Below are 8,266 nucleotides of genomic sequence, written 5' to 3' on the forward strand. Positions count from 1 at the left end.
TACTATATCCGCAATCTGCGGAGAGGATATGTGGATATCCGTGGATATTGAGGATGTTGCCGCAGCCTAAATTATATAATTAGGGTTCGAAAGAGCATCTCTGTTGTCTCTAATATGGAAGGCAAACCTGGGCGGGTCTGTACTGCATGCCCCCAGTGAGCTCGCACTGGGCAGCAGTCCTTGCCAGGCTGCTGGGACGATGGATTCTTACCTTCTCGTGGTGTCCGGTGTATATCCCCGTTGGGGAGACCGAATTGAATCCGCCGTGGTTGTGCGGTCCGGCCCGGTGCGGGAAGCGACCGCACAACCACACCAAAATCAGGGGATAACGGCATATGAAAACCATCCGACTTCTCCTTACCTGACTCGCACTCGGGCCCGATACTGGTCTTGCATTACCAGTGGAAGTGGTGTCGCCTATGGAGAAGACAGGACACCCCTGAGCTTGCATACGGTCTGGGATCGCATCGTGCGAGATGCGGCGAGGCGGTAGTGAACCGGTGACACAGGCAGTCAAGCTGATATCGGACAGACCTCGTTCAAGGCCCAGAGGCCTCGTTAAGACTCGAACTCGTTAAGGCTCGGAGAGAGCGCTCGCTGGAGACCTCGTTAAGGCTCAGCCACGGGCAAGCTTCAGGGCGAGTGCTCTTCGGGACACGGGCACCACCGAGACACGGGCACCCTCTTGGGAGACACACGGGCAATCTGGAAAATATTGGTATTTGACTGGTGGCAGTCGGCAGGACTCGTTAAGGCTTCGCCACGGGCAACCCGTCGATCCTGTTCAGACACCGGGGACCAAGCTTGGTTAGTGGAGAGCAACCGACATATAACGTATTCGATAAGCGAGCTGGCCACCCCATGCGAGCTGGCCACCCCATCAAAAACGCGCCGCGTAATTAGACTGTCTCTATTCAACCACCTATCATGCCGCCAATTCGCTCTCAATGCTCTCAAAAACGTGTAGAGCAAGAGGGTAGGATCTTATTAGCTATTGAAGCTATTCAGAAACAAGAATTTAGCTCTGTACGTAGAGCTGCAGCGGTTTTTGATGTCCCCCGCTCCACGCTCTCGGCGCGTCTTAATGGCATCACCTATGGCGCCGAAACTCGCGCCAACAGCCATAAATTGACTGTTTTCGAGGAGGAATCGCTTTATAATTGGATCCTCTCACTCGACGATCGTGGAGCTGCTCCTCGGCCTCGTACAGTACGAGAAGCAGCTGATTTACTACTTAAAGCGCGCGGGTCAACTCCACCTATTACTGTCGGCGAAAAATGGGTCGAAAACTTCGTTAAACGGCACCCTGACCTCTCTACTCGATTCTCGCGATCGTACGACTACCGGCGGGCTCAATGCGAGGATGAAAAGGCGATTTTAATGTGGTTTAACTTCGTGAAAGCTACGATCGAAAAGTACGGCATTGTCGGCGACGATATCTACAATTTCGACGAAACTGGCTTCGCCCTCGGCCTTACGGCTACTGCGAAGATTATTACAAGGAGAACGTACGGTCGGAGAGCCGTTTTGCAACCTGGAAACCGCGAATGGGTGACCTCAATTGAAGCTATTAGTGCGGGAGGGTGGGTGCTTCCGCCATGCGTCATTTTCAAAGGCAAGGTCCTTATGGAGGCATGGTTCAAGGATACCAACCTCCCATTAGACTGGCGCTTCGAATTGAGTAATAATGGATGGACAACCGATGAAATAGGTCTTAACTGGCTCCAAAAGCTTTTTATTCCATCGACTACAAGCCGGACGAAGGGGAGGTATCGTCTTCTTATCCTCGACGGTCATGGCAGCCATCTTACGCCTCAATTTGACTCGATTTGCTCTCAAAACGATATTATACCAATCTGTATGCCGTCGCATTCCTCTCACCTCCTACAACCTCTCGATATCGGCTGTTTTGGGGTACTAAAACGGGCGTACGGGGAGCTAGTAGACTCGCAAATGAAGCTTTGCATTAGTCGTATCGATAAATGCGACTTCCTTACAGCTTATCCTCGGGCCCGGAGAGAGGCATTTAAGCCGGAAACTATTCTTAATAGCTTCGCAGCTGCTGGCATCGCTCCTTTTGATCCGAATCGCGTGATTTCGAAGCTAAATATACGCCTTATTACTCCTCCACCTCCTCCGAGTCGAGGAAGCGATTCTAGCCGCAATTTTACGCCGAAAACCCCGTATACAGTGAAGGGCGTACGCCGGCAAGCTTCCTCTATTAAGAAAATGCTACAAGAGGACCCCTCGCGCGCCGAAAAAGCCTTTGAGCAGATCGTGAAAGGCTGCCATCTAGCTATACATGGCGCTACGATTATGCGCCAGGAAAACCGCGAATTACGTGCCGCCAATGCGAAAACAACCCAGAAAAGGAAGCGTACGAGGAAGCGAATAGCTCATAAAGGTGGAATATCGGTTCTAGAGGCTATGTCAATAGTTTCAGGACCGGAAATAGTTCATGAAGCTAGCTCAGGTCGAGATGGAGCTGTATCGCCGACGCCGAATCGGACCAATAAGAGGAGACCACAACGATGCAGCCTCTGTAAAAACCTAGGACATAGGAGAAATAGGTGCCCGGAGATGTCTGAATAGCTTCAATTTTACTGAATTTATGTTGTGGTTGAAAAATTCAATAATAATGGTAGATTTAATAGGTGGGTGGCCAGCTCGCATGGGGTGGTCAGCTCGCTTATCGAATACGTTGAGATATTTATAATAAAGCTTTGTTTCACTCAATCAATTATGCTTTTGATAAAGCATAATTATTCTCAGGTGCTGGATCAGTTCTAGATGCTGTACCAGAAATTCAAGATTTTAGAAAATACAGTGGTTTGAGAGAATTCTTACCTCTGACATACTCAGTTATATTAACGTATTTCACAAGCGTGCCGCCATCTCCAAAAGTGTTCGATTGCTTCAAAAATGCTTTGCGCTACTATAAATGCTCATCGATACACATCCACTAGCAGTGGGAATTAAGTTTAATTGTCGTGGTTGAAACATGAAGCTGCAATCTAACGCATTTACTATGTGTTTTGGGGATTGGCGGCTCGCATGTGAATTACGTTAGCTTCAATAAGGTTGATAGTTGTACCTTTCATGGCAGGACACAGGACTTTATTCTAAACATTTTACATGGGAATTTTTCTACGGTCAATTCTACTTAGCTAGTACTATGGTTTACTATATAGCTATTATAGGTGCTATGTTTACTGAACTTTATTCAGCTAAAGTTTTATATGTAATAACTTTCCTAGCTAATCCCAATGGACCATTATCTAGTTATAAACATGCATATGAAGGTAATATACCCTCAAATTTACCTTCAACGATCTTATCTATTCTGTCTACATTCTGTGGCTATCTAAATAAAGGTATTTTTACAGGTCGGGTACACATTGTTTATTGGTAAAAGCTTATTTGTTTATCCTAGCTATGCAATTATACATAGGTACTGAATTTGCCATATCTGCATTCTGTTTACTATTACCGTTTGCATTACAATTTCTTTAAATAATGATTCAGTATTATTCTCTGAATTTTCACCTAAATCACTTATTAATTTTGAATTCTCAAGATTTGGTTGGAAAGTTTCATTTATTTTAATCAAAGATTCTATATAGAATTATGCTGTAAGAAATACACTATGCTATAGGCGTTCTTCAATCAGGGGGTCAAACAGCTAAAAGTCTTTCCACTTCTTTTACTTTATTAAATGATAACTTATCATCTAATAAATGACATGTACTATTATTTTGTTTTACCTAGTTATATTTCTTTTTAATCAGATATGCGCTCATAATGAAGTTTATGCTCAATACTATTGAGATTCATGGCGCATCCAGGCTAGATGCCTGACATATAAGGCATGAATCTAGTGATCAGCATTAGACCTACCAAGCAGAGTATGGATCAGGAGAAGGGTTCTCATTTATATAGGGTCTTTCACTTATGGAGAGAAAGATCAGATTTAAACAATCTCGTTGGCCTTGATATTGATGCGTCCCAATTCAGTAGACATCCAATTTCAACAAATACTATCTAATGCTCTGCCTTTAAGACGTGATACAGATATTCTGTTCTGTACTCGGAAAACTCGGGAATAGGTATCATAATCTTATTTTACTAAAACAAGAGACCCGGGTAATGGTCAAGACTGGTAAAGGCATAGCACTTTCACTGTCAGTGCGGGGGTTCAAATTCCCCTTAGATTAAAATAGATTAATCATATATAAGCGATTAGCACAAATTAATGTAGCCTTTATATAAGTTATGTTAAACAATATAAGTTATATCTATTCCATCTATACAATGCCTTCCCTGTTTATTATTAATAATTGCATTGTTAATATAAGTAATTATATTAGGTGGGTATAGTTCAGGCTATATGTGGCACATAATTCCATACCCTAGTTCAATACTACTATCATTATATAGCTATCCTTATTCCTTTCAAAGTCTACCTAGGTAGCTCAGTTATTTCAATTAGTTAAAGAAATGCATTATTTTTTAACAGAACTATTGTAGAACACAATAGTTTTAGATTCTTGTATTTCCTTTTTGCTTTATAGTAATGGAGATTAATGATAGTTCTATATTGAATAACACAATCGTAAGGAAATGAGAAACATATTAAAATTTGGTGTTAGTTTTAATTTTTAAATTATGAGCGAAAAGTCATAGTTAAATATATCACAATTAGAAAATAGTGCCAATTTTCTTTTTAAATATATAAGATTCAATTATAAAACCATGATAGCTTGCTGGTATGGTATAGCCTGTTAGATTTACATACATATATTTCTTCATTGAAGTAATTCATATATTGAAAACCATAAGACCATATCTTGTCTCAGTTAAATTTAAGTATAACTGTATGTTACTAAAGAATATTTCTTAAGGAGGAAACAGGTTAAGACACATATCGTGTTAGATTATTTCGAAACAACAATGGATTTTAATTAAGGAGAATTTGTTGTTTGTTAGATAATACCTTCAAAATTTAGTTAACTATAAAAATTTATAACGTAGTTCACGGGCGAATGGGCCACCGCAGAACATCACGTTAAATGCTGTTTTTGACAATCTTGTACCTCAACTATCAGGACCCGTTTAGATGGTAATCTTTAAGGTCATATATGGTTTAGTACCCAAGTGAAATTTAGGAGATTCTGGGGTGAAAATACACGATATATATATTTCTAGCTTATATGGCTAAATTACGACGTAATTTATGGTATTATTATTATGCGAATCTTAGAATCTTTTGAAATCCATATATATTATAGAGAGAGCCTACCTTTAGTAGTATACTTATGCTAGACTAAAGTTGTAGTTGTTGAGATATAAGATTGTCAAAATCAACATTTAATATGGTGTTCTGCGGTGGCCCACTCCGCCTGTGAATTACGTTATATCACTTGTGATTACTCATTCCAGGTTTTAGATTTAAAGGAGCAAAAAATTAATATATACAGATAGTCACATAATCAATCTTTCGGATTTAAGAGCCGAAATAGGAACATCTGAGCTACGAACCTAGATCTCTGCAAACTCGAGATTACTCAACTACAGTAACTAATCTGGGTAATGATAATGTAAATATTATAGCTACAAAGATAGATAAGGATAATGCTGATAATAATGATATCAAAAGCTAAATAATATTTTTGTATAACAAAATTGCTGGTTTATATAGGAACTCTGTATTTAATTTATTTTCAGGTTTCTTAGTACAATAGCAGTTGAATTTTGTATAGTGTGGGTCATAACATGATTCCCAATATCTCGTAAATAATTAGGCATAAGAACAACAGATATAGATAATAATACAAAGGAGTTGAAGTATTTAGATACTGAAGGCAGGGAATCTATCTGAAGTAGCAATATTAATAGAGAAGCCCCCTCATATAAATTCAACTCTATCTTGACCTATTTAAGTTTTTGGCTGTACGGTGGAATGTAATCATAAAAAGATATAGCCATCATGACTATAGGTATTACTGTGCCTATAGCTCATGTTGAGGTTATGTGCAAATAAATTAACAAACGTTGAAGCTTCGCTAGCATGGAAATTACGTAACAATTATCCGTTAACGTATTTCCCGGTCGAGCTGCGCACCCGGCCGAGCTGCACACCCCAAAACACCATATTAAATGCGATATTTTAGAACCGTATATCTCGACAACGACAAGCTTGCCCTATTTCATATCTAGTATATTGGGTATTCAGGATGTAATAAACTCTATATAAGAGTTTAAGGTAGATTCAATGATTCTTTTATTCCGTTTCAATAAAATACACTGTATTTTAACTATTTCAGCTAGAAATATATATCATTCAACAATCACACCTCTAAGATTCAGTGGGGCCCTAGAATCATGCGAGACATGCTACAAAGTGTTTAAAATTACCAAAAGACCCCATAATAGCCTATGGTTATTAAGATATGAAGTTGTAATTTATCGCATTTAATATGGTGTTTTGGGGTGCGCAGCTCGGCCGGGTGCGCAGCTCGACCGGGAAATACGTTATTCAAGGTTTCTGATATTGTGTTCCACAGAAATGCATGCTTATAATACATACCCGTCCAAAACTGTTTACCCATTCCACTTTTTGGGGCTCCCCTTCCAAAAAAATATATATCACTTGCTTCCTATTTAACTCCACCGTTTTATGGTCCATGATTATGCAGACCTTTCTTTTCTATCAACAAGCTTAATGGCCGGCCGCACTTTCAAAATCTCGCTCAATACTTTGTATAATAACTCTTAACCTTCCGTACTGCTTCCAAACGTCTACCCTTACTTAATATCCTCAAAGGATATCTGTCTTCGATTGATCTAATGTTTTCCAAGCTTCCACCAAGCATTTTTTTTTAAAAAAAATGTCAATCAAATCTCCTTTCTTCCCGTGCCAATAAGCTCTGGAAAGACCTCAAAAAGTTTCAATCTTAACTAGCACCATACCGGTTCACTTAGGTTTAAATCAGGCGAGTGCGCGGGCCAATCCTCAAAGTGTACTCCCCGCGGTTTAAACCGCACTTTTGTTAACTCTGCTGGGTGACTCTGCGCGTTATCTTGCTGAAATACTGTTCCAGAGGTGTAGATTGGTAGCAGTCTTTTATGGAGCGATTCGATAACCGAGTTTGCAGTATACCCCCTCCCCAAATGCGAGTTTTCGTCCCGTTGCACAAATATGGATTCTGTTCGACCACCAAGCCAGGTTTTAGCCCAATATATTTGCAAAATATTCTTTACATAAACCTTTGCATTTACAAGATCTTTTCGAAGGCCTTCCGAGGTCTTACGGAAGCACCATTGTGATCGAAAGTTTGAGTTTCGTTGCACCGAATTCTCGTCCGAGAAGAACCACGACTGAAAGCTTTTACGGCGCCATTTTCTTCCAAGTTCTAGCGATTCTTTTGCAAGAGAAGGCTTATTTGGTATCTTGCTTTTCAACCGGCGTTTTGATAAACCCAATTGCTTCAAAATCCGCCGTATAGTGGACCGAGACGGATAACCGGGGATCGGCGAACTAGCAAAACAAAAAAATGACAACCTCGAGAGCCTAGCCTAGTGGGACAGCCGGCTCGAGGAAGTGATTCGAAGGTTTATTGCTCTTTATAGCGTTGAAGCGTATTGAAGACACTTTTAAGCGTACAGCCGAAATCATTGTCCAGTTTAGACTGCAAAACCCCTGGCTTATTAGCGTAGGTAAATAGCTGACTTATGCTCATGACTTAGATACGTAGGGGTGTAGGAAGAAAAAAATAAAATGGTGGGTGGTTGGGGGGTGGGGGGCAATTTTTCAGTGTGGCAGTGGGTAATAGCTTTGACTTATATCTACACACTAGATGTATAACTCATAGCTAATGTAACTCCTGTTATAATTTGAATCGTCAAACATGAAAGCTGATAATGATGCTGATTGTCAGGAATAACTAAACTAATATTTGCTGGTGTTGGCAAACTAATGAAGTTTGAAGTAACCAGTCCTAATCATAGGTAATTAATTGTTCTCATCTCTTATTTACTTTTTGCTTTCTTTTTATATAATTACGTTCTATCTTTATTTATATTTAAGCATGTAAGAATAATCATAATTAAAAATTAAATATAGATATGTTGTGGCACATAATTTCATTTAGGTTTTTTGTTATTTGCTGACATTAAGTATTAATGTTGTGGAATCTATACAATCTTTTGTTCGGTGCTTTATTCAATATAATCTAGCTAATTTTAATGCGTTATACTTCTAGCTAAA

Source organism: Penicillium antarcticum (genome assembly GCF_028974205.1).
Source record: "Penicillium antarcticum strain IBT 31339 chromosome Unknown utg000010l_segment0_segment0, whole genome shotgun sequence".
Classification (NCBI taxonomy): Eukaryota; Fungi; Ascomycota; class Eurotiomycetes; order Eurotiales; family Aspergillaceae; genus Penicillium; species Penicillium antarcticum.